Genomic DNA, 24,009 nt, shown 5'->3' on the forward strand with positions numbered 1-24,009 from the left:
AGAGTAAGGGGTGACTTTCAGTGATTTGAAAGTATAGATGGCCAAATAATTTAACTGTTAAAAAACCGAATTGGTATTGGAAGTTTCAAAACTGACTCTCTTCATGGCCCAAATGTCATGGCTAATTCCTTAGTTCTGTTTCTTACTGGTTTGGTTACCTGGCAAAAAAACAGTGTTTCAAGGAAAAAAAGATCAAGTAATTGTCACTTTCGGAACCTGTTTTGGGCCGTGGTCTCCCACGCATTGAGTTCAGTCACTTCAAAGACATCTTCAAATGAAAGAAAAAGAGACTATCCCTGTGGGCTGGACAGAGGCAGCATCCTTTTGACTGAGATAAAATAGCATTTTCATTGTCAGAATCCCTTCTTTTTCTCTTTCCTCCTCTCCCTCTCACTAACGGAAAATGTTTAGATAGTTAATGCTAAGGGCTGAGAGTGTATTTTTCCAGTGAAATGACAGATCACCATATTTTATATTTTTTGTTTCCACCTGACTAAAGTGAGTGCATTATTATAAAAAATACTTTAAAAATTATTATTTTCCCCATTGTTTTCCTATAAAGTGGATATAGTTTTCTTTGTCAAAGTAGAATATTTATTTAAACGGTGTCGTTAGATACATACTGAGCCTTGTTTATGGGTTTAGTGCTGCTTTAGAGAAGGCTGACTGGTGGAAGAATCTGAAGCCCAAAGAACAGGAATCTGGTCTGTATGCAATCCTTTTCCTAGGCATTGTTTTTGTCTTCAGGAAATAAGTGTGAAGCTACACAAATCAATGCTAGTGCATTGATAGAAGAGGGATTGTTTGGATGTGCTACCAGTATCTAGTGTTCAGGCAGTAAATGTGATATAATTGATTCATGCTGGTTTCTAGCATCGTTATGTATATTTCTGTATTTATATGTGAATAACAATCAGGTAAATGAATGACACTGACAAATTCCTTGCTCTATTTTCTTGTATTGGTTTCCTTCCCGTGCCCTCATTCTTTTGGCTTGTGTCTGTATATTATACCCTATATAAGCTGCCACAGCTGTTTGTCAGTTCTCTCTAACAGCCTTTTCTTTCTGTGAGAAGACTAGATCGTTCTGGATACTGGGTTCCTCGCAGACGTCCAGAATTCCATCCAAGGCTTCCTGTCTTGGTGATTAATGATTTTTGTTTCAATTTGTTGAAATATAGCTTTGGAAAGTGACTAGTTTCAGAAAACACATCTCAGTGAATCATTTAAGGTGGGATAGTCTACCCTGAGTAACTTTACAAATATAAAAAATAAACACAAAAAGAAAACAAACAAACAAAATAAACAATTGGCAGGCATCACACATTTTCAAATTTCTATCCATGAAGGTATTCAGGAATAGTATAAAACAGCAAGAGATTTTCTGATATTTATCAAATATTGTTACTCTCTTGATTGGGAGGGTAAGGGAGTTTTTGGAAGACTGTCTTATCTGGGATGTAGTTACTTTAGATTTATTGTTTTAATTAGGAAGACCTAGAAGAAGCAGGCCAGGCTATATTCATTTTTTAAAATCCCCAGCACATAGTTGATATATAATTATGTTTGGACAATATGGGTTAAACATGACAGAACGCCTGCTTTTGCATCCACTCCTTCTTGAAATGAAACCATACTAAAATGACACTAAAGGAATTCTAGACTTAAAGCTACAAGAAAAAAAGTAGAACAGAAGAGGAGAAACAGCAATCAAAGTTTTGAACATGAAAAGTAGGTGGACAAGTGGTAATTAACTGACCAAAAAGAAAAAAGTTGAAACTGAAGTTGGCTGTGGAAAAAGCTTAGGAGTAACAGTGGCACTGTTTCCCACTAAGCAGTGCCAGGAAGTTTCTAGAATTGGAAACAGCAAGACTCTCTGAAAAAGGAGATGTCAGGGGGGCTGAAAACAAGTCTGTTTGAAAATCCGTATAAAAAGGAGTTTGACCTTGCCTATCACAGTTGTCACCCTGAAAAACTGGGTGAATGCACATACCCCATGCCTGCAGGAGACTCTGGAGAGAAATAACCTGTGGGACAACGAATTCAGAGACACAAGTCACGTGTTCCTAAGTAGATACAAGAGGAGTGGGGAATGTAGTCCCTCACTGGCTGGGGTTGATAGCTCCATTGTGGAAAGTGGTAGGAATTGCAGGTTAGGCACCATCTCTGCCTCATTAAGATGAACACTAACGTAAAGGAACTTCATGGATAAGACTACCTATTTTGTGTGGGAATAATCTTAAGTTTTGGTTTAATTCCTTTCAGTGGAAACTCCTGAATCAAATTATTTTACTTTGGGCATTTTATCTGGTGACCCTCAGAAACCTCACTAAATGTCTGAATTTTCAAGCGTATCCCGAAATACAAGGGGTTATTATCTTAGTTCTATAAAATCACTAGACCCTGGCTGCTGAAATCCTACCTGATAACTCTATGACCATCTTCCTGTGAGAAACTTTAGAAACCCCTTAAGACTTTGGCGTGATGTAAATGTGTTTATACAGTTAGTACTCCTTTTAGCTCCATCTTCAACTCCATTTCTTTATGCTTGAAGCAGACACTTTTTGCCTGCACCTCATCCCCTTGGCTCACTGTGACTTTGGTAGCAGCTATGGTGGGATGTTCCTATCACATTGACAACTTTCCAGCTCGAGCACTTATTGCGTCTCTTGGCATTTTCTGAAGGTTTGGGCAACTCAGCCCCCAAACAGAGCAGCCTGGAAGTGCAGGGGTTTAATGCCCCTTGGGCAAATCGTAACCAGTGAGGGTTAACATTGATAAGCATCTCAACCTCCCAAACACCAGAGGAGCAATGCAGAGGTGTCATCTACACATTTCCTCAGAGAATCTCAGTTGGGATTGAATCTCAGCTGCCGGAGTGACAACCAGGTCAGTAATGCTCTCCCTTCCCTGTGTCACTCTTCATGGTCCCTCACTTCTGCTTCCTGAGAGCCCCTCCCATGTCAGCCAGTGGCACTGAGGTCCTTGTCTCAGGCTTTGCTTTGGAAGAAAACCAAACTTAGACGACTTCCATGTAAATATTTACCTGACCACATGAAGACCCTATCTGTCACCCTTCTTCCACTCCCTGTGAAAGAGAGAGAAACGAAGTGCTTAGAATTTTGCAAATATATGTGTTTAGATTTTCATTTGACTTGCCTGCCTTACCACTGGTATGAATGACATGATTATTAGCATTTATGAAAGATAAAACTTTTCTTATTTTTGACTATTGATTCATAGTAAAACAAGAATTTCAGTAGCTAGCACTTCATATTAATTTAAATGCCGTTATTAAAATAAACTGTTAATTTGGGCCTACAGTAGTAAAGGAGAATAATTAGAGATACAGCCACTCCCATAGAGATACCTGTGATGCCTGCAGGATCAGCAGGTTCTGGAATGAAGGGCTCACCTTCTCTTTCTTTAGAAATGAAGGCAGTTTGGCTTGGGAAGTATTGCTGATGTGTGCAGAGTGTCAGCCTAAAGAACCAGAGGGATTAAAAAAGGATCTGCCCCAAACATAAATTTCCCAGCATTTTTTTCTTTTCTGTGTCTTATCCCGACCTTGAAGTCTGGAACACCTGTCATTTTTTTCTTTGATGTACAGATTGGCAGACCACTAACCAGGAAATATTTCAAATTTTATGGCTCTGTTTTTTCTGAATCTGATTTTTCCTGCCTAGGAGAGACTATTTATCATCCCAACCAGCTTCTCCACTCACTTCATGCACAGAGAGAAGAGTACAGGAACCCAAGATAGGGAGGTTAAAGGGAAGAGACCTTTTGTCAATGATATTTGTTTAATTAGAACTTTAAATTTGTAATTAAAAATTCTTCTAAGTATTTGTGGTATAGGTAATAGCAAACAGTGCAAAGTACTTCTTTCAAAGGTGACCAGTTGTTTTGTGTATACTAATGATATTGTGTGTGCATATTAATGTATATATACATATATGTGTATATATATATATCATGATACATATATCAAATATATAACTATATCTCATAATTTACCTATAATAGATTATATAGTTATATATAATATAATCATATTATAGTCATCATAGTACTGTTGTTATAATGGTAACAATGTGCAGACTGTTCTGCCTGTTTATACATTGCTTTTCCACTTAGAGCATCTTAGAGATTTTTCCAAACTAGAAGTATTTCATAGAATCAATATTTTAAATGTTTGCATAGTATACACTTTAGGAATATGCCATCAGTTATTTAACCAGCCTTCAGGATAGAGGTTTGGTAGAGATCTTGGCATTTTTTTGTCAATCTTAGCTGATAAAAACAATATTGCAATAAATATCCTTCCATGTGTCCTGTTGTTCTCATGTGTCATGAAGTCAGTAGGATAAATTCCTAGTAAAATTGCTGAAATAAAGAGTCTGAGAATTTATACTTTTGCTAAAGATTGTGAAATTACTACTAGATAAAAAATATAATTAGATGAAGCTATAGGTATTAGATTAAAAATATGGTTTATTGGATCAATGGTTTACTTCGGTTTCTCTTATTATTAAATAAGTTGAGTGCCCTTTTGTATGTTGAGAGCCATTTGTGTTTCCTCTCCTGTAAACAGCCTTTTTATTTACCTTGCTTATTTTTTCTATTAGACTATTATTTTATTGATTTGTAAAATTCTTATATACAAGGAAATTAGTCTTTTGTGAATGATATAAGTTGTAATTTTTTTCCTGCGTTTCATTTGTCTTTTGATTTTTATGGTAATTTTTGTATGCAGGAAATTTAAATTTTTGTACAGTTAAAGGTACCTTTTTAAAAATAGTTTCTGAGTTTTGCAACACACTCAGAAAGGCTTCCTTTTTCTGAAATTATTAATTAATTTATGTTTCTTTTAGTACTTTTTAAGGTATCTTTATATTTAAACCTTTGATCTATTTGGAATTTACTTTGTGTAAGGCATCAGTTAGAAATAAATCTTGACTTTTTTCTATGTATCTGCCAAGTTGTCTGAAAACCCTTTGTTAAATAATCCATTTCCCCATTTGAAATACTATTTTTATCATACTACATTCATGTATGTATTAGATCTAATTCTGTATTTTGTCATCTCTGTTCTATTGACCTATTTTTCCAGTCATGCATAAATATCACACGTGCTTAATTACCGTGGTTTTATAAAATATTTTAATAACTGGACAGCTAGTTTCCCTTCCACCCTTATTATTAGCATTATCGTATTTATTTTTTTTTTAATTGAAGTATAGTTGATTTACAATGTTGTGTTAGTTTCAGGTATGCAGCAAAGTGATTCGGTTATATATATATATTTTTTCAGATTATTTTCCATTATAGGCTATTAAAAGATATTGAATATAATTCCTTGTGCTACACAATAAATTCTTGTTGCTTATCTACTTTATGTTTAGTAGTTTGTATCTGTTAATCCCATACTCCTAATTTATCCCTCCCCACTTCCTTTCCCCTTTGCCAACCATAGTTTGTTTGCTATGTCTGTGATCTGTTTGGTTTTTGTTTTTTGTTTTTTTTTTGCGGTACGCGGGCCTCTCACTGTTGTGGCCTCTCCCGTTGCGGAGCACAGGCTCCGGATGCGCAGGCTCAGCGGCCATGGCTCAGGGGCCATGGCTCAGGGGCCCAGCCGCTCCGCGGCATGTGGGATCTTCCCGGACCGGGGCGCGAACCTGCATCCCCTGCATCGGCAGGCGGACCCTCAACCACTGCGCAACCAGGGAAGCCCCTGTTTGTTTTGTATATAGATTCATTTGTATTATTTTTTAGATTCCTCATATAAGTGATATCATATAATATTTGTCTTTCTCTTTCTGACTTACTTCACTTAGTTTGATAATCTCTAGATCCATCCATGTTGCTGCATATGGCATTATTTCATTCTTTTTTATGGTTGAGTAGTATTCCGGTGTGTGTGTATGTGTGTGTATGTATATATGTGTATATATATATATATATATATATATCACATCTTCTTTATCTAATCATCTGTCGGTGGACATTTAGGCTGTTTCCATGTCTTGGCTATTGTAAATAGTGCTGCAGTGAACATTGGGGTGCATGTATCTTTTCGAATTATAGTTTTCTCCAGATATAGGCCCAGGAGTGAGATTACAGGATGATATGACAACTCTATTTTTAGTTTTCTGAGGAACCTCCATACTGTTTTCCATGATGGCTGCACCAATTTACATTCCCACCCACAGTGTAGGAGGGCTCCCTCTTCTCCATATCCTCTCCAGCATTTATTATTTGTAGACTTTTTAATTATGGCCATTCTGACTGTTGTGAGGTGATATGTCATTGTTGTTTTGATTTGCATTTCTCCAATAACTAGTGATGTTGAGCATCTTTTCATGCACCTGTTTGGCCATCTGTATGTCTTCTTTGGAGAAATGTCTGTTTAGACCTTCTGCCCATTTTTGATTGGGTTGTTTGCATTTTTGATACTGAGTTGTATGAGCTGTTTGTATAGTTTGGGTATTAACCCTTTGCCGGTCGCATCATTGGCAAATGTTTTCTCCCATTCCATAGGTTGTCCTTTAGTTTTGTTAATGGTTTCCTTTGCTGCGCAAAAGATTTTAAGTTTGATTAGGTCCTATTTGTTTATTTTTGCTTTTATTTCTTTTGCCTTGGGAGACTGATCTAGGAAAACATTGCTATGATTTATGTCAGAGAATGCTTTGCCTATGTTCTCTTCTAGGAGTTTTATGGTGTCATGTCTTATATTTAGGTCTTTAAACAATTTTGAGTTTATTTTTGTATATAGTGTGAGACAGTGTTCTGATTTCATTGATTTAAAGATAGCTGTCCAGTTTTCTCAACATCACTTGTTGAAAAGTTTGTGCTTTCTTCATTCTGTATTCCTGCTTCCTTTTTCATAGATTAATTGACCATAGGTGGGTGGGTTTATTTCTGTGCTTGCTATTCTGTTCCATTGATCTATGTGTCTGTTTCTGTGCCAATACCACACTTTTTTTTATTTTAAACTGTTTTGATTACTGTAGTTTTATAGTATAATTTGAAGTCTGGGAGGGTTATGCCTCCAGCTTTCTTCTTTTTCCTCATATCCTGTTTATTCTTGTATATTAATTTTGCTTATGTATTTTAGAACTGCCTGGTTTGAGTTTTTAAAAATGGTATTTTTGAAAGGTCATATTAAGATTATTGATTAATTCAGAAAATTGGTATCTTTATGTTATAAAGGGTTGCAATCCAAGAACATGGTATGATTTTCCATGTTTTCCATCTTCTGTATCCCTCAGTAATATTGTAAAGTTATTATTTTATTCAGATCTCATATATTTCTTTAGTTCACTTTAGGTATTTTATCATTTTGGTAGTATTATGAATGACATTTTCTTCCATTAGCTTCTTAATTAGTTATTTGCCTCTGAAGACTATTGATTTCTGGATATTAATTTCATACTTGTACTTAATAATTCCTCTTAAAATTTGTAAATGTTTTTCAGTTGATTTTATTGGCCTTTCAAGCAAATAATCGTATTATCAACAAATAATGATACTTTTATTTCCTCCGTCCAGTATTGTGTCTCATGTGCTTGTTTCCTTAAATTTGTTGGCTGGTACTTTAGGAATAAAATTTAAAAATAGAAATGAAAAAGGATATTCATTTATTTTTAAACTTTTAATTTTTTTTGCATTAACGAGAGTTCATTTTGCTTTTTCCCTTCAAATCTTCCATTATGCCTTTTTGGTGAATACTTCAGAAATTAAAAAAAATTGAATAGATTTTATTTTGTAGAGAAGTTTTAGGTTTACAGAAAAATTTAATGGACAGTTCAGAGCCATTATGATTTTTTAATCTTTTTCTGAAGTGTCTGTTTTCTTCATGATATTTCTAATTTTGCATTCATTTCTATAATATTACTATTTGTTTTCTTCTCATTCTTCTCTGAGTTCTGACATGTCACAATTACAGTATCTGTTATTGTCCTGTATCTTCCCTGAGATACATACCCTTATCTTCGTGAGGCCATTATGTCATAAATTTACTTAAATTTATAATTCTACCATGGGCCACAATTTTCATTGATAATGTGGTAACATTTTGGGGGTAATGTATTTTGTTTAAATTTTCTCCCTGTTTCTTTTCTTCTCTAATCTTTCGTATTAGATCTACTCTGGTTTCTTTTTAACTAATACTCTCTTTTGAATGAGATAAATTCTTTATGTATCAACTATTTGCAAAATGTCTGTGTGGAGATGAGGCCAGGACTGTATTCCCTCTAGTAGAAATTCTCCCATGATATGTAGGTATGTTTATAAGTGAGTGTTTTTTCACTTTTATTTCTCCCCAACTCACTGATATTGACGCTTTAGGCTCCTTGTAATGCAGTCTTTCTCCTCCTGTGTCCGACCGACTGACTCCTTTCTGCAGATCTGGTTGGCTATGTGGATCCTTGTTCAGTGCCATCTTCTCTGTTCTCAAAATTCTATGACAAACTGGATCTAGGAAGGTTCTCTCACCTCCCTGTGTCTCTGTTCTTGTTCCAAGCAAGACATTGTTGATCTTGCACATCAAGTGATCTTCTTACTTAGAGACTACTCTAAGACATTCTCTCTTGAATCACCCTGTACTCCAGTTGACCTTCACTGCATTTAATAGCACTTCATCAAATTCTGTAGTTCTGGTTTGTAGAAATCTTCCAGTTTCATTGCACATGGAATTTGCATTCCTGTTTCTTTTTCTTATTATTTTAGAAGGAAGAAATTATCTTTTTAATGTGTTATTTTATTTTATTTTATTTTTTTGGAGTATAATTGCTTTACAATGGTATGTTAGTTTCAGCTTCACAACAAAATGAATCAGTTATATATATACATATGTTCCCATATCTCTTCCCGCTTGCGTCTCCCTCCCTCCCACCCCTCCAGGCAGTCACAAACCACCGAGCTGATCTCCCTGTGCTATGCGGCTGCTTCCCACTAGCTATCTACCTTACGTTTGGTAGTCTATATATGTCCATGCCTCTCTCTAGCTTTGTCACAGTTTACCCCTCCCCCTCCCCATAGCCTCAAGACCATTCTCTAGTAAGTCTGTGTCTTTATGCCTGTTTCACGCCTAGGTTTCTCATGACATTTTTTTTCTTAAATTCCACATATATGTGTTAGCATACGGTATTTGTCTCTCTCTTTCTGACTTACTTCACTCTGTATGACACACTCTAGGTCTATCCACCTCAATACAAATAGCTCAATTTCGTTTCTTTTTATGGCTGAGTAATATTCCATTGTATATATGTGCCACATCTTCTTTATCCATTCATCCGATGATGGACATTTAGGTTGTTTCCATCTCTGGGCTATTGTAAATAGAGCTGCAATGAACATTTTGGTACATGACTCTTTTTGAATTATGGTTTTCTCAGGGTATATGCCCAGTAGTGGGATTGCTGGGTCATATAGTAGTTCTATTTGTAGTTTTTCAAGGAACCTCCATACTGTTCTCCACAGTGGCTGTATCAATTTACATTCCCACCAACAGAGGGAATGTAAATGGCTAATGTAAGAGGGTTCCCTTTTCTCCACACCCTCTCCAGCATTTATTGTTTCTAGATTTTTTGATGCTGGCCATTCTGACTGGTGTGAGATGATATCTCATTGTAGTTTTGATTTGCATTTCTCTAATGGTTAGTGATGTTGAGCATTCTTTCATGTCTTTATTGGCAGTCTGTATATCTTCTTTGGAGAAATGTCTATTTAGGTCTTCTGCCCATTTTTGGATTGGGTTGTTTGTTTTTTTGTTATTAAGCTGCATGAGCTGCTTATAAATTTTGGAGATTAATCCTTTGTCAGTTGCTTCATTTACAAATATTTTCTCCCATTCTGAAGGTTGTCTTTTGGTCTTGTTTATGGCTTCCTTTGCTGGGCAAAAGCTTTTAAGTTTCATTAGGTCCCATTTGTTTATTTTTGTTTTTATTTCCATTTCTCTAGAAGGTGGGTCAAAAAGGACTTTGCTGTGATTTATGTCATAGAGTGTCCTGCCTATATTTTCCTCTAAGAGTTTGATAGTTTCTGGCCTTACATTTAGGTCTTTAATCCATTTTGAGCTTATTTTTGTGTATGGTGTTAGGGAGTGATCTAATCTCATACTTTTACATGTAGCTGTCCAGTTTTCAGAGCACCACTTATTGAAGAGGCTGTCCTTTCTCCACTGTACATTCCTGCCTCCTTTGTCAAAGATAAGGTGACCATATGTGCGTGGGTTTATCTCTGGGGTTTCTATCCTATTCCATTGATCTATCTTTCTGTTTTTGTGCCAGTACCGTACTGTCTTGATTACTGTAGCTTTGTAGTATAGTCTGAAGTCAGGAAGCCTGATTCCTCCAGCTCCGTTTTTCATTCTCAAGATTGCTTTGGCTATTCGGGGTCTTTTGTGTTTCCATACAAATTGTGAAATTTTTTGTTCTAGTTCTGTGAAAAATGCCAGTGGTAGTTTGATAGGGATTGCATTGAATCTGTAGATTGCTTTGGGTAGTAGAGTCATTTTCACAATGTTGATTCTTCCAATCCAAGAACATGGTATGTCTCTCCATCTATTTGTATCATCTTTAATTTCTTTCTTCAGTGTCTTATAATTTTCTGCATACAGGTCCTTTGTCTCCTTAGGTAGGTTTATTCCTAGATATTTTATTCTTTTTGTTGCAGTGGTAAATGGGAGTGTTTTCTTGATTTCACTTTCAGATTTTTCATCATTAGTGTATAGGAATGCCAGAGATTTCTGTGCATTAATTTTGTATCCTTCTACTTTACCAAATTCATTGATTAGCTCTAGTAGTTTTCTGGTAGCATCTTTAGGATTCTCTATGTATAGTATCATGTCGTCTGCAAAGAGTGACAGCTTTACTTCTTCTTTTCCGACTTGGATTCCTTTTATTTCCTTTTCTTCTCTGATTGCTGTGGCTAAAACTTCCAAAACTATGTTGAATAAGAGTGGTGAGAGTGGGCAACCTTGTCTTCTTCCTGATCTTAGTGGAAATGCTTTCAGTTTTTCACCATTGAGGACGACGTTGGATGTGGATTTGTCATATATGGCCTTTATTATGTTGAGGAAAGTTCCCTCTATGCCTACTTTCTGCAGGGTTTTTATCATAAATGGGTGTTGAATTTTGTCAAAAGCTTTCTCTGCATCTATTGAGATGATCATATGGTTTTTATTTTTCAATTTGTTAATATGCTGTAACACATTGATTGATTTGCGTATATTGAAGAATCCTTGCATTCCTGGAATAAACCCCACTTGATCATGGTGTATGATCCATTTAATATACTGTTGGATTCTGTTTGCTAGTATTTTGATGAGGATTTTTGCATCTATGTTCATCAGTGATATTGGCCTGTAGTTTTCTTCCTGTGTGACATCCTTGTCTGGTTTTGGTATCAGGGTGATGGTGGCCTCGTAGAATGAGTTTGGGAGTGTTCCTCCCTCTGCTATATTTTGGAAGAATTTGAGAAGGATAGGTGATAGCTCTTCTCTAAATGCTTGATAGAATTTGCCTGTGAAGCCATCTGGTCCTGGGCTTTTGCTTGTTGGAAGATTTTTAATCACAGTTTCAATTTCACTGCTTGTGATTGGCCTGTTCATATTTTCTATTTCTTCCTGATTCAGTCTTGGCAGGTTGTGCCTTTCTAAGAATTTGTCCATTTCTTCCAGGTTGTCCATTTTATTGGCATAGAGTTGCTTGTAGTAATCTCTCATGATCTTTTGTATTTCTGCAGTGTCAGTTGTTACTTCTCCTTTTTCATTTCTAATTCTATTGATTTCAGTCTTCTCCCTTTTTTTCTTGATGAGTCTGGCTAATGGTTTATCAATTTTGTTTATCCTTTCAAAGAACCAGCTTTTAGTTTTATTGATCTTTGCTATCGTTTCCTTCATTTCTTTTTCATTTATTTCTAATCTGATTTTTATGATTTCTTTCCTTCTGCTAACTTTGGGGTTTTTTTGTTCTTCTTTCTCTAATTGCTTTAGGTGCAAGGTTTGGTGGTTTATTTGAGATGTTTCCTATTTCTTAAGGTAGGATTGTATTGCTATAAACTTCCCTCTTAGAACTGCTTTTGCTGCATCCCATAGATTCTGAGTTATCGTGTCTCCATTGTCATTTGTTTCTAGGTATTTTTTGATTTCCTCTTTGATTTCTTCAGTGATCACTTCATTATTAAGTAGTGTATTGTTTAGCCTCCATGTGTTTGTATTTTTTACAGATCTTTTCCTGTAATTGATATCTAGTCTCATAGTGTTGTGGTCAGAAAAGATACTTGATAGAATTTCAATTTTCTTAAATTGATCAAGGCTTGATTTGTGACCCAAGATATGATCTATCCTGGAGAATGTTCCATGAGCACTTGAGAAAAATGTGTATTCTGTTGTTTTTGGATGGAATGTCCTATAAATATCAATAAAGTCCATCTTGTTTAATGTATCATTTAAAGCTTGTGTTTCCTTATTTATTTTCATTTTGGATGACCTGTCCATTGGTGAAAGTGGGGTGTTAAAGTCCCCTACTATGACTGTGTTACTGTCGATTTCCCCTTTTATGGCTGTTAGTATTTGCCTTATGTATTGAGGTGCTCCTATGTTGGGTGCATAAATATTTACAATTGTTATATCTTCTTCTTCGATCGATCCCTTGATCATTATGTAGTGTCCTTCTTTGTCTCTTCTAATAGTCTTTGTTTTAAAGTCTATTTTGTCTGATATGGGAATTGCTACTCCAGCTTTCTTTTGGTTTCCATTTGCATGAAATACCTTTTTCCATCCCCTTAGTTTTAATCTGTATGTGTCTCTAGGTCTGAAGTGGGTCTCTTGTAGACAGCAAATATATGGGTCTTGTTTTTGTATCCATTCAGCCAATCTGTGTCTTTTGGTGGGAGCATTTAGTCCATTTACATTTAAGGTAATTATCGATATGTATGTTCCCATTCCCATTTTCTTAATTGTTTTGGGTTCGTTATTGTAGGTCTTTTCCTTCTTTTGTGTTTCTTGCCTAGAGAATTTTCTTTAGCAGTTGTTGTAGAGCTGGTTTGGTGGTGCTGAACTCTCTCAGCTTTTGCTTGTCTGTAAAGATCTTAATTTCTCCATCAAATCTGAATGAGATCCTTGCTGGGTAGAGTAATCTTGTTTGTAGGTTCTTCCCCTTCAACACTTTCAATATGTCCTGCCACTCCCTTCTGGCTTGCAGAGTTTCTGCTGAAAGATCAGCTGTTAACCTTATGGGGATTCCCTTGTGTGTTATTTGTTGTTTTTCCCTTGCTGCTTTTAATATGCTTTCTTTGTATTTAATTTTTGACAGTTTGATTAATATGTGTCTTGGCGTATTTCTCCTTGGATTTATCCTGTATGGGACTCTCTGTGCTTCCTGGACTTGATTAACTATTTCCTTTCCCATATTAGGGAAGTTTTCAACTATAATCTCTTCAAATATTTTCTCAGTGCCTTTCTTTTTCTCTTCTTCTTCTGGAACCCCTATAATTCGAATGTTGGTGCGTTTAGTGTTGTCCCAGAGGTCTCTGAGACTGTCCTCAGTTCTTTTCATTCTTTTTTCTTTATTCTGCTGTGCAGTAGTTATTTCCACTATTTTATCTTCCAGGTCACTTATCCGTTCTTCTGCCTCAGTTATTCTGCTATTGATCCCATCTAGAGTATTTTTCATTTCATTTATTGTGTTGTTCATCATTGTTTGTTTCATCTTTAGTTCTTCTAGGTCCTTGTTAACTGTTTCTTGCATTTTGTCTATTCTATTTCCAAGATTTTGGATCATCTTTACTATCATTATTCTGAATTCTTTTTCAGGTAGACTGCCTATTTCCTCTTCATTTGTTAGGTCTGGTGGGTTTTTATCTTGCTCCTTCATCTGCTGTGTGTTTTTCTGTCTTTTCATTTTGCTTATCTTACTGTGTTTGGGGTCTCCTTTTTGCAGGCTGAAGGTTCGTAGTTCCTGTTGTTTTTAGTGTCTGTCCCCAGTGGCTACGGTTGGTTCAGTGGGTTGTGTAGGCTTCCTGGTGGAGGGTACTAGTGCCTGTGTTCTGGTGGATGAGGCTGGATCTTGTCTTTCTGGTGGGCAGGTCCACATCTGGTGGTGTGTTTTGGGGTGTCTGTAGACTCATTATGGTTTTGGGCAGCCTCTCTGCTAATGGGTGGGGTTGTGTTCCTGTCTTGCTAGTTGTTTGGCATAGGATGTCCAGCACTGTAGCTTGCTGGTCGTTGAGTGAAGCTGGGTGCTGGCGTTGAGATGGAGATCTCTGGGAGATTTTCGCCGTTTGATATTATGTGCAGCTGGGAGGCCTCTTGTGGACCAGTGTCCTGAAGTTGGCTCTCCCACCTCAGAGGCACAGCACTAACTCCTGGCTGCAGCACCAAGAGCCTTTCATCCGCACGGCTCCTTAATTTGGGATGATTCGTTGTCTGTTCAGGTATTCCACAGATGCAGGGTACATCAAGTTGATTGTGGAGCTTTAATCCACTGCTTCTGAGGCTGCTGGGAGAGATTTCCCTTTCTCTTCCTTGTTCTCGCAGCTCCCAGGGGCTCAGCTTTGGATTTGGCCCCACCTGTGCGTGTAGGTCTCCGGAGGGCGTCTGTTCTTTGCTCAGACAGGACGGGGTTAAAGGAGCTGCTGATTCGTAGGCTCTGGCTCACTCAGGCCGGGGGGGTGGGGGTGGGGTGGGGTGGGGTGGTGGTGGGGGTAGTGAGGGTCATGGAGTGCGGGGCGGGCCTGCGGCGGCAGAGGCCAGCATGACGTTGCAGCAGCCTGAGGCGTGCTGTGCGTTCTCCCGGGGGAGTTGTCCCTGGATCCCAGGACCCTGGCAGTGGCGGGCTGCACAGTCTCCCCGGAAGGGGGGTGTGGATAGTGACCTGTGTTCGCACACAGGCTTCTTGGTGGCGGCAGCAGCGGCTTTAGCGTCTCATGTCTGTCTCTGGGGTCTGCACTTTTAGCCGCGGCTCGCGCCCGTCTCTGGAGCTCCTTTAAGCAGCGTTCTTAATCCCCTCTCCTTGCGCACCAGGAAATAAAGAGGGAAGAAAAAGTCTCTTGCCTCTTCGGCAGGTCCAGACTTTTCTCCGGACTCCCTCCCGGCTAGCCGTGGTGCACTAACGCCCTGCAGGCTGTGTTCACGCGCCAACCCCAGTTCTGTCCCGGTGCTCCGCCTGAAGCCGGAGCCTCAGGTCGCAGCCCCGCCCACCCCGGCGGGTCCCTGATCCTCTGCCCTGGAATCTCCCCGTATTGCCCTCTGCACCCCTGGCTGTGCACTCCTCCGCGTCTCCGAAGCTCCCCCACACCGCCACCCGCAGTCTCCGCCCGTGAAGGGGCTTCCTAGTGTGTGGATACTTTTCCTCCTTAACAGCTCCCTCCCGCTGGTGCAGGACCCGTCCCTATCCTTTTGTCTCTGTTTATTCTTTTTTCTTTTGCCCTACCCAGGTACGTGGGGAGTTTCTTGCCTTTTGGGAGGTCTGAGGTCTTCTGCCAGCCTTCAGTAGGTGTTCTGTAGGAGTTGTTCCACGTGTAGATGTATTTCTGGTGTATCTGTGGGGAAGAAGGTGATCTCCGCGTCTTACTCTTCCGCCATCTTCCTTAATGTGTTATTTTAAAATAAAAAATCTGTACTGCTTTTGAAATTCAATTTTTAATATCTACTAAGTCCAATTTCACTTGTTATTTAGTTTTTAATCTTGGCTGGAATAAACTTTTCAGGACCAGTATCTGTATCCCTAAATAAATATAAAGAAATGCTTTAGCTGAGAAGTTGTGGGACAATTTTGAGGAGGAGTGCTGGGGATGGGAGAAAGAAATGTGATATAAAGAGAATAAAATAGGAGGTTTATACTATGTTATTTTCATGCTAGGATTAAGCTAGAACTTTGATGTGTTTGTTGATTTGTTTGATGACAGTGGTTTTATAATTTTGTAATGTTATATAATAGTAAATATTAGCTTTGTATAAACAGGAATAAAAACTAATGGTTCTTATTTTCAGTTCAACAAAAATTAGGAATAGTGAATATAAATGTTGCTATTTAATAATAATTTTAAATACAGTTGCCAGTGTCTTATAAGTTCAGTTCTTCAGGCTGACAACACATATTATCAGGAAATATTCTGACGAAGTTATCAGAATGATTTTGTTATTTTGTTATTTCCTTCACTGTTCTCTCTAAATTAGTTAGTAAATTCAGATGTTTATTTCAAGAGCAAAATAAAATCAAGTAAGAGGCTTTTGTTGAGGCTTATCAACATTTTCATTCAAAGTTGAATCTGAACTATTCTTTGCTTAGTTCTATACTGAAGTCCTAGGTAAATTTAATAATGCAGAGATAAGTTTTGCTTTAATTTCTGCTCATTTGGTATAGCTGTTTACTTTTATTAAATATGTAAAATCAGCTTCTGGTGATTAAGACTTTTAAAAATTAAAATGAAATGTGTTCGATAAAAGTACTTATCAGGAATTAGTTGGTAAATACAAGCATAGAATTCTACACGTATTAATTGATGAAGATAAATTATATTTATTCCAACGAATTTCCCAACCCTCCAATTACTTATTGACCACCTGATTTTAAACAGTGTGTGCTGAGCTGAGTAGAAAAGAAGTAAAACTATATTATGACTGGAAGTTGTAGTTAGAATTTGTTAATAATTTCATCTGGATGAGAAGTATATTATAAAATATATGGCACATTCCCTTCCAAAGTATTAATAAATTGTTTTACAATAGCAGCAATCCATTATATACAAAGAACCAAAAGAAACAGTATACAAGTTGGAAAGAACATGGGCTTTGAATTCACTTGTGTCTATGTTCAAAACCCCAAATCCTGTTTCACTTCTTATAGGGAATGTGACCTTGGCCAAGTTACTTGAGAGCCTCTTTATCTTTGAATTAGTGATAATAGAACCATTTAACAGCATTCTGATGAGGAGCACAAACGTTAAACTATCTCAGTTTGAGAACAAGTTTTGGGCAAGGGAGAGAGCCACACAACAATCATGACATGTCCAACTTCACATTATCATGGGTCACAGCATTACAGGGTTTTATACTTATTTTCTTTTGTTTCAAAAATTAGGCAAAAAGAGGCGATATCTGAAAATATCAGCAGTAAAAATTGAAACAATAAATTAAAATTAAGAGAAGGGGGTGAAGAGGCTCAAATTCTGCCTCTCCCACTTACCACTTGGGCAAATTACTTAACCAGACCTTGCTCTAGTGCCTTCATCTATAAAATGGAAAGAACAGTAGTAGCTATCTTCTTGTGGCTTATTACATATAGTAGCAAACAGTTATAATGTACTAATTTTTTTGTTCTTGGCAAAAATAGGAAAAATCATTGATTGTACTATGAGTTCAGAGGACTTCAGTCTTAAAAAGAGGAATTCAATTACAGAATCTCAAGTAGTAATTGTATGAATGAATGGTCTTTGATGTTTGAGGTTTGTGCCACCAGAAAGTAGTCTTTTAGGTTAGAGCAATTTTGGAGTCTTGGTGCCAGGGAAACTATTCAAGCAGTAGATTTCTGCTTAACTAACAGTCTGATACTACCAGGAGACGATTACTAAAAATGTATAAGTGAAAGCTTACGTAAGTTAAAAAAATGTAACTGTTAAAAAGAAACACTTACTGAGAATGCAGAGTTAGAGAATGTTAATAGCCATCATAAAAGTTAATAGTCCAAGAAACAAAAGAAAGAGCAAATCAGGAAAAGCTAATAGCTCTTCTCACCCATATTCCATCTGAACATCTTGTGTTTGAATTGCACTTACTAAGAGACCACTTACTAAGAAAATTAATAATAAACATTTTGAATAAAGTACACTGGAATTCTACTGTTACAGCAACAGGAGAAATATAGGAACTGTTTCACTTGGTAAGTATCTTTTTCATCTAAAATAATACAAATGTGTACCAAGTGTGACACTGTAATATTTCACTAGAATTCAGACCTAAATGCCAGATAATGCCCTTTAGTTTCTGCTGGTAATGTGGTCTTCATGGTCACTCTGTTCTCATGAACAGAGATAACTCCATCTGAATCCTCCATTTAGATCTAAAGAATATGCCTTGTGGATTAGATGAGAAGTACAATCTTAGAAACAGAAAAGCTTGCCTTTTCATTTTGACCTGTATATCAGGACATGAGTACCTTGTCATATTTATGTATAGTAAATATCTTCTTTCAGTATATGGTTTGTCTTTTCATTCTCTTAATGGTATTTTTGATGAAGAAAATTTCTCTATTAAAAAAAGTTCTCAGCTTTAATAATGTTCAATACAGCATTCTTTTATTTATGATTAATGATGTTTCGTGTGCTGTTTAAGAAATCATTGCCTCCTCAAGGCAAAGGAAAAGAGAATGCTAATATGAATTCACCTGAAGCATAATTTTATCTGATATATGACATATAAATGAAAGGCATTGCCATTTAATCAATCTTATTGACACTACAACACTCCAAATTTATCAGAAAGAAATTACTGGTGCAATAGTAAGTCATAATTCTGTGACTTTACTGGGAGCAATAAGTATATTCTTATTAAACATCTAATATAAATTACTCTAAAATTTCTTGTAAAACCTTCCATTTTTTTTTAATTTATTTTATTTTTTTTGCGGTACGCGGGCCTCTGACTGTTGTGGCCTCTCCCATTGCGGAGCAAGGCTCTGGACGCGCAGGCTCAGCGGCCATGGCTCACGGGCCCAGCTGCTCCACGGCATGTGGGATCTTCCCAGACCGGGACACGAACCCGTGTCCCCTGCATCGGCAGGCGGACTCTCAACCACTGCGCCACCAGGGAAGCCCTAGAAAGTTTTTATATAAAGCAGCTGAAAATCTACCTCTCTGAGACTTCTACTTATTGGTACAGGTACCCTTCTCTGATACTTAATGTGGTGTCTAGTTTTCCCTCTGTACACCAGTTCTCCAGGTACTTTGAGATAACTCTCGTCTTCTCATGAAGACTTCGCTTTTAAAGGGCATTATATACTTAAGGAGGAGAGAGCACTTGATTTTGAGGTGAAGGAGCAAGAGAGCCAACAGGCACTGAAACTGTGGACCTGAAGCATAGAAGGGATTTCTGGAATCAAGGTAGAACTTTGGGACTCATCTGACATGGGAATGTGTGAGCCCTAAGCATGAACGTTTGGAGAATGCTTTCTTGGGGGTTTCCACTTTTAAGGAAGGGTCAAAGAGGTACAAGGGAAATTAGGAATGTGGAATTATGGAACTCATGTAGGAGAGTTTATAGAGTAGTATCAGTGGCTACAGAATCAGTTGAATTAAGGTCTGACAAAAGGTCTTCGTATTTGTTGATTTTTAATTCATTGGTGTAGGTAAACAATTTCAGTACAGAGAAGGGATCAAAAAATCATGTATTGGGGGATTGATGATAAGCTAGTGTAGTCAGTTTGGATAAAACCAACTTTTCTTTTTAATGGCAGTCGAAAAACATTGAAGCCTGGAGTATCTAAAATTGATGATGTGAGAGCTGTTAGCTCACTGGTGAGAGAGAAAAACATTGGGATCTGTTGTTGTCTTGGAGAAAAGTGATACTTAAATTTTAGAAAAAGATTGCAACGATGAGAAGCGTTTTTATATTCAATTGAGGGTGCTGTCTACTTTGTGGAAGGTTGCCAGTTTACATCTTGCCAGTTATATGAGTAGTTTACATATAGAAACCTGAGCTAACTTCTGCAGTACTTCTGAGCATTTAGGCAACGCCTTACTGTCCTTAGAGATCAGTTTGGCTGGAAGTTCCCTTAAGCATCCACTGGACCTTTTGCAAACATGGGTAAATAAGAGACAAGGTACCCCAGAAAAGGAAGAGATAATTGAAAGGAAGAGGTTCATGAAAATATGGGAGGATATTTAGGACCCAGGAAGAGCAGAACTTAGTCTTGGAAAGAAAAGAAACTTTAAATCATAAAAAAATTGAAAGCAAGAAGAAAATGGTATAAAGAAAGAACTACAGAGGTGCTAATTATCACTATAGTGGCAATCACATTACAGTATATAAATGTATCAAATTAACATGTTGTACACCTTAAATTTTCACAATGTTACATGCCAAATATATTTCAATTAAAAAAAAAGAAAAAGAACTACGGAGATATATAAAGGCAGAAAAAAAGGAGAAAAATGTAATTAACAATTAATAATATCAATCTCCTTGTAGAGTAAGGAAGCTTGACAGTTGACAGCAAAAAAAGTCTCAGTTATCTTTAGTTTTGAGTAAATAAAAATACACAATTTGTGGCAGTCATTTTAGGGATCATAATAGTCATTATGTTATGATATGAATAAAAGGAATTAGGTGAAATTTATATTACTGATTGAAAGTGTACTAATACCATGAATTTGTGTAGAAAATACCAATGCACAAACAAGTATGAAGTAATAATAATATTATTCTATTTAAAACTGGGCCCTAGGAATAAAAGCATTCTGTTTTCTGCCTGCTAACCTGAGTTAGGATTTTCTCTGACACACAACCAATCCAAGACCGATTGTTGGTTGATGTATTCCAGAGAAGCCCAATTTTCCTCTCATCAGGAGATATTATTGTTCTGTAAATATGGTGAAGTTTCTGGAAGTATTCCTCTTCTTGCCAGCCAATTCACTTAAATTTGGAGACTTTCTGAAACACCATCAATCCAGACTAAAAATCAGTCCTTCTAAGAGGCTTCAGTCTTCCTTATCAAATATGGTGGTAATTCTTAAAAACTATGATCTCATTTCTTTCTAACACATCCCACATCTAGAACTGTTTGTAAAGTCATTTGTTTTCCTAAGCTTCTAAACATTATATCTTTTCAAATTTACATTGCTTCTTTCAGGAATCACTTAGGATAATTTTAACTCTTATGCAGCCTAGTTAGAGGATACCTTTCAGTAATTTAAAGACTTTCCAAATATTAGAAAGACTCTGGCTTATTTTGTGTAGGCCTCTGTGATATCTTGGAGTTGGTTTACAAGTGAAACAATCTTCTATCTTCAGTGAACTTTGGAAATCAGTATAATGTTTGCTAATATTTTTCTCAAATGTAAAAGGATATGGCTTCCCTTCTCCTCAGATCTTAGTGCTAAGTGGTTGTTTTCTCTAATCCTAATTTGCCTTTCTGCGTTCTGGTTCTGCCCCATGCCTGTCCCAGAAGAGAGTCCCATCACTACAGAGGAATGAGAAGTTTTGTTGCTATACTATGCTACTTACCAGATAGCACTATCCTAGGTAAATATACATGTGGGATTCTAAGCACTTATTTCGTTTGTAGCTGTTTGCCAAGAATCCAATCAAGTGTACAACAGACATTTATGGAGTGCCTGCTGTAACTTAAGATGAGATGCTAGACATAGGGGGGAGAGGATGCCAAACCAATCATTGCTTTCTTGGAATTAATAGACAGTAAGCTGAAGAATTTCAAATGGTTAGGTTGCTATGAAGAAAATAAACAGGGTGATGGGATAGAGAGTGCATGGGAGAGGGTATGTTAGATTTGGAAATCAGAGAAGACCATTCTATGAAATTGCTGAAAGCTGAAAGATCAGGGGCTGGTCCTGTGAATATCTGAGAGAAGCACCTTCTGAGCAGAGTGAAAGCAAGTGCCCTAATGTGGGATCAGGTTGATGTGTTCCAAGAACACTAAGAGGCTAGTGTGTATGGAGGGCCATGGACAAAGGGGAAAGATACGAGAAGGCTAGATAGGTGAGCAGAACTAGTTCACACAGAATATGAGAAATTGGGATTTTATTGCAGGTGCAATTGAATACCGCTATAGGACTTTGAGGAAGAAAATTTTATGGTTTAATTTTGATTACAAGATGATCATTCTGGATATTATGGGGAGAATGAGCAAAATAGCTGATCCAGGATGACCAGTTAAGAGGCTCTGCCCATAGTCTTCATGAAAAATTATGGAGGCTTATACTAGGATGGTGGTGGCAGGGATAACAGAAAATGGTAGATGCAGGATTTATTTGGGAGCTAGACGTGACTGATTTGTTAATTGATTGGATTCAGAGAATAAGGAAAAATAGACAACTTGAGGTTGATTCCTGAGGTTTTGGCTAAAGAAACTTAGAGGATGATGGTGGTATTTATGGATTACAACTAAAATATATATTCCTAGAGACAAGAATTCCGGGTGTCTTTCTGATTATCCAAAGTTCTGATTGTGGTGACTCTGAAGTATTCTGGGATTCATCTCAGGACTTAGAGAGAGCCTGATCCTCCAACCTCCCCATCATTTGGACAGCTCCTAATTCCCTGTATTACATCCCTTTATCTTTTACGTGCTAAAGTGATTTCTACTTTTTGCAACTGAGCTCTGACAGTTGTGAGCCTGGAGAAAATCGAAAAGCATATAGTTTCATTGAAGACAAGAGAACAATATGTTTTGTGATAGAACTGTCAATTCTGTTGAATTGTGAAATGCGACTTAGAAATGAAGCAAAATGAATCAAAAGGAGTGATCTTTGGATGTAATATGGAGTAATTGGTGCTAACGGTAACCGCAATTCAGTAGAATGTTAAAGGGAAGCCCAAGTAGATGAGGTTGAAGAGCAAATAGGAAATGAGGCAGCAACAGAGAAACTATATAAATGCTTTAAGTAGTTCTGTTTTGACAGGGAACAGAGAAACGTTATAGTAGATACAGGGAGACAAGGGGTCAAGGAAGGATGCATTTGGAGTGGAGATACTTTATGTATCCGTTACCTTGCTTTTGGTTGTAAATGGCAGAAATTCCAATTCAAATTGGCTTAAGCGATAAGAATAAAAATTGGAATGATTCACGTAACTGAAAAAGTCCAGAATTAAGGATTCCAAGTGTATTTTTCTGCAGCTCTCTGTTCTACAGTTGTCTACATTTTTCTTTATACTGAGATTCAGCTTTTATTATAATAGCAAAATAATATCAGTAGTTCTGGCTTTCATATCTTTACAGCATACGGATCAGAGTGAGAGGAAACACAAGTCCTGACATTCACTCTGATTGGACTAACATAAATCAGTCACAATGTCCAGAGAAATGTCATGAATTAAATGGCTAGAGTCTGGGTTCCTGCCACTCGCCAAATCAATAGCTGTGTATACGGGAATAACATTCCCTGACTTGCTTCCACCTTGAAGCTGAAGGTGAGAGTCAATCTCATCCAACATTTGGCTGATGGGCAATGGGGGTGGTGGTGGAAGGAATGGTCAAGTTCATAAGCTAATACACTGTCTGTGTGCTATGGGAAAGAAGCCAGAGAAAGATCAGTAACAGAGCGAAGAGGAGAGGTCATTTCAGAGTGAGATCTTTCAGTGAGTAAGAGGAGGGCGCCAGAGCTGGCCTTGGGTAGGAGGAGGGTCACTTTCTCCACTGAGACGAGAGAGGAAGAGAGTGGCAGAAAGCAGCTGGCTGCCTGTGGGAGAAAGGAGGAGTTCCCTCGTGCTGGCTTCTGTTTTCCCAGAAAAGTGTGAGACAAGATCATCACAAGATCGTCAGTTGGTGGTGAAGGAGGCAGGGGCCCAAGAGGAGAAGATGTGAAATCATCATTTTGAAGAGTGTGAAAGTGAAAGATGGTGGGTATACAGGACCTACAGAGAGGGAGGCAAGGGCTGAGAACCACTAGCCGATTCCTATTTCTGTTTTGAAGGCTTGCTGTTCTCCTGGACACTCATTAACAAACTTGAAGTGATTATTTATTACCTCTCCCGATTTTCTGTTTTCCCCACTCCCAATTTCTAGAGATGATGTTTCTTAAGAATTGAAAAAAATTCATTCTTTTCTTCCCATCCCACCATCACTCCTATGGTGTAAACCGTCATCTTTGCACAGGAGGGTTATGGCGGCAGCCGTGGTAGAAATCTTATCTTTAGATGCTTCCTTCCCTGATCCATTCACACTGCTGCCAGAATAATTGTCCCTAAATACAGCTTTTGTCATGTTCTTTCCTTGTTCAGCGCATCTGTCTGAGTTTCATAGGTCTTTAGGTGAGGTTTTCCTTGTATTT

This window comes from Stenella coeruleoalba, assembly GCF_951394435.1.
Source record: "Stenella coeruleoalba genome assembly, chromosome: 4".
Classification (NCBI taxonomy): domain Eukaryota; kingdom Metazoa; phylum Chordata; class Mammalia; order Artiodactyla; family Delphinidae; genus Stenella; species Stenella coeruleoalba.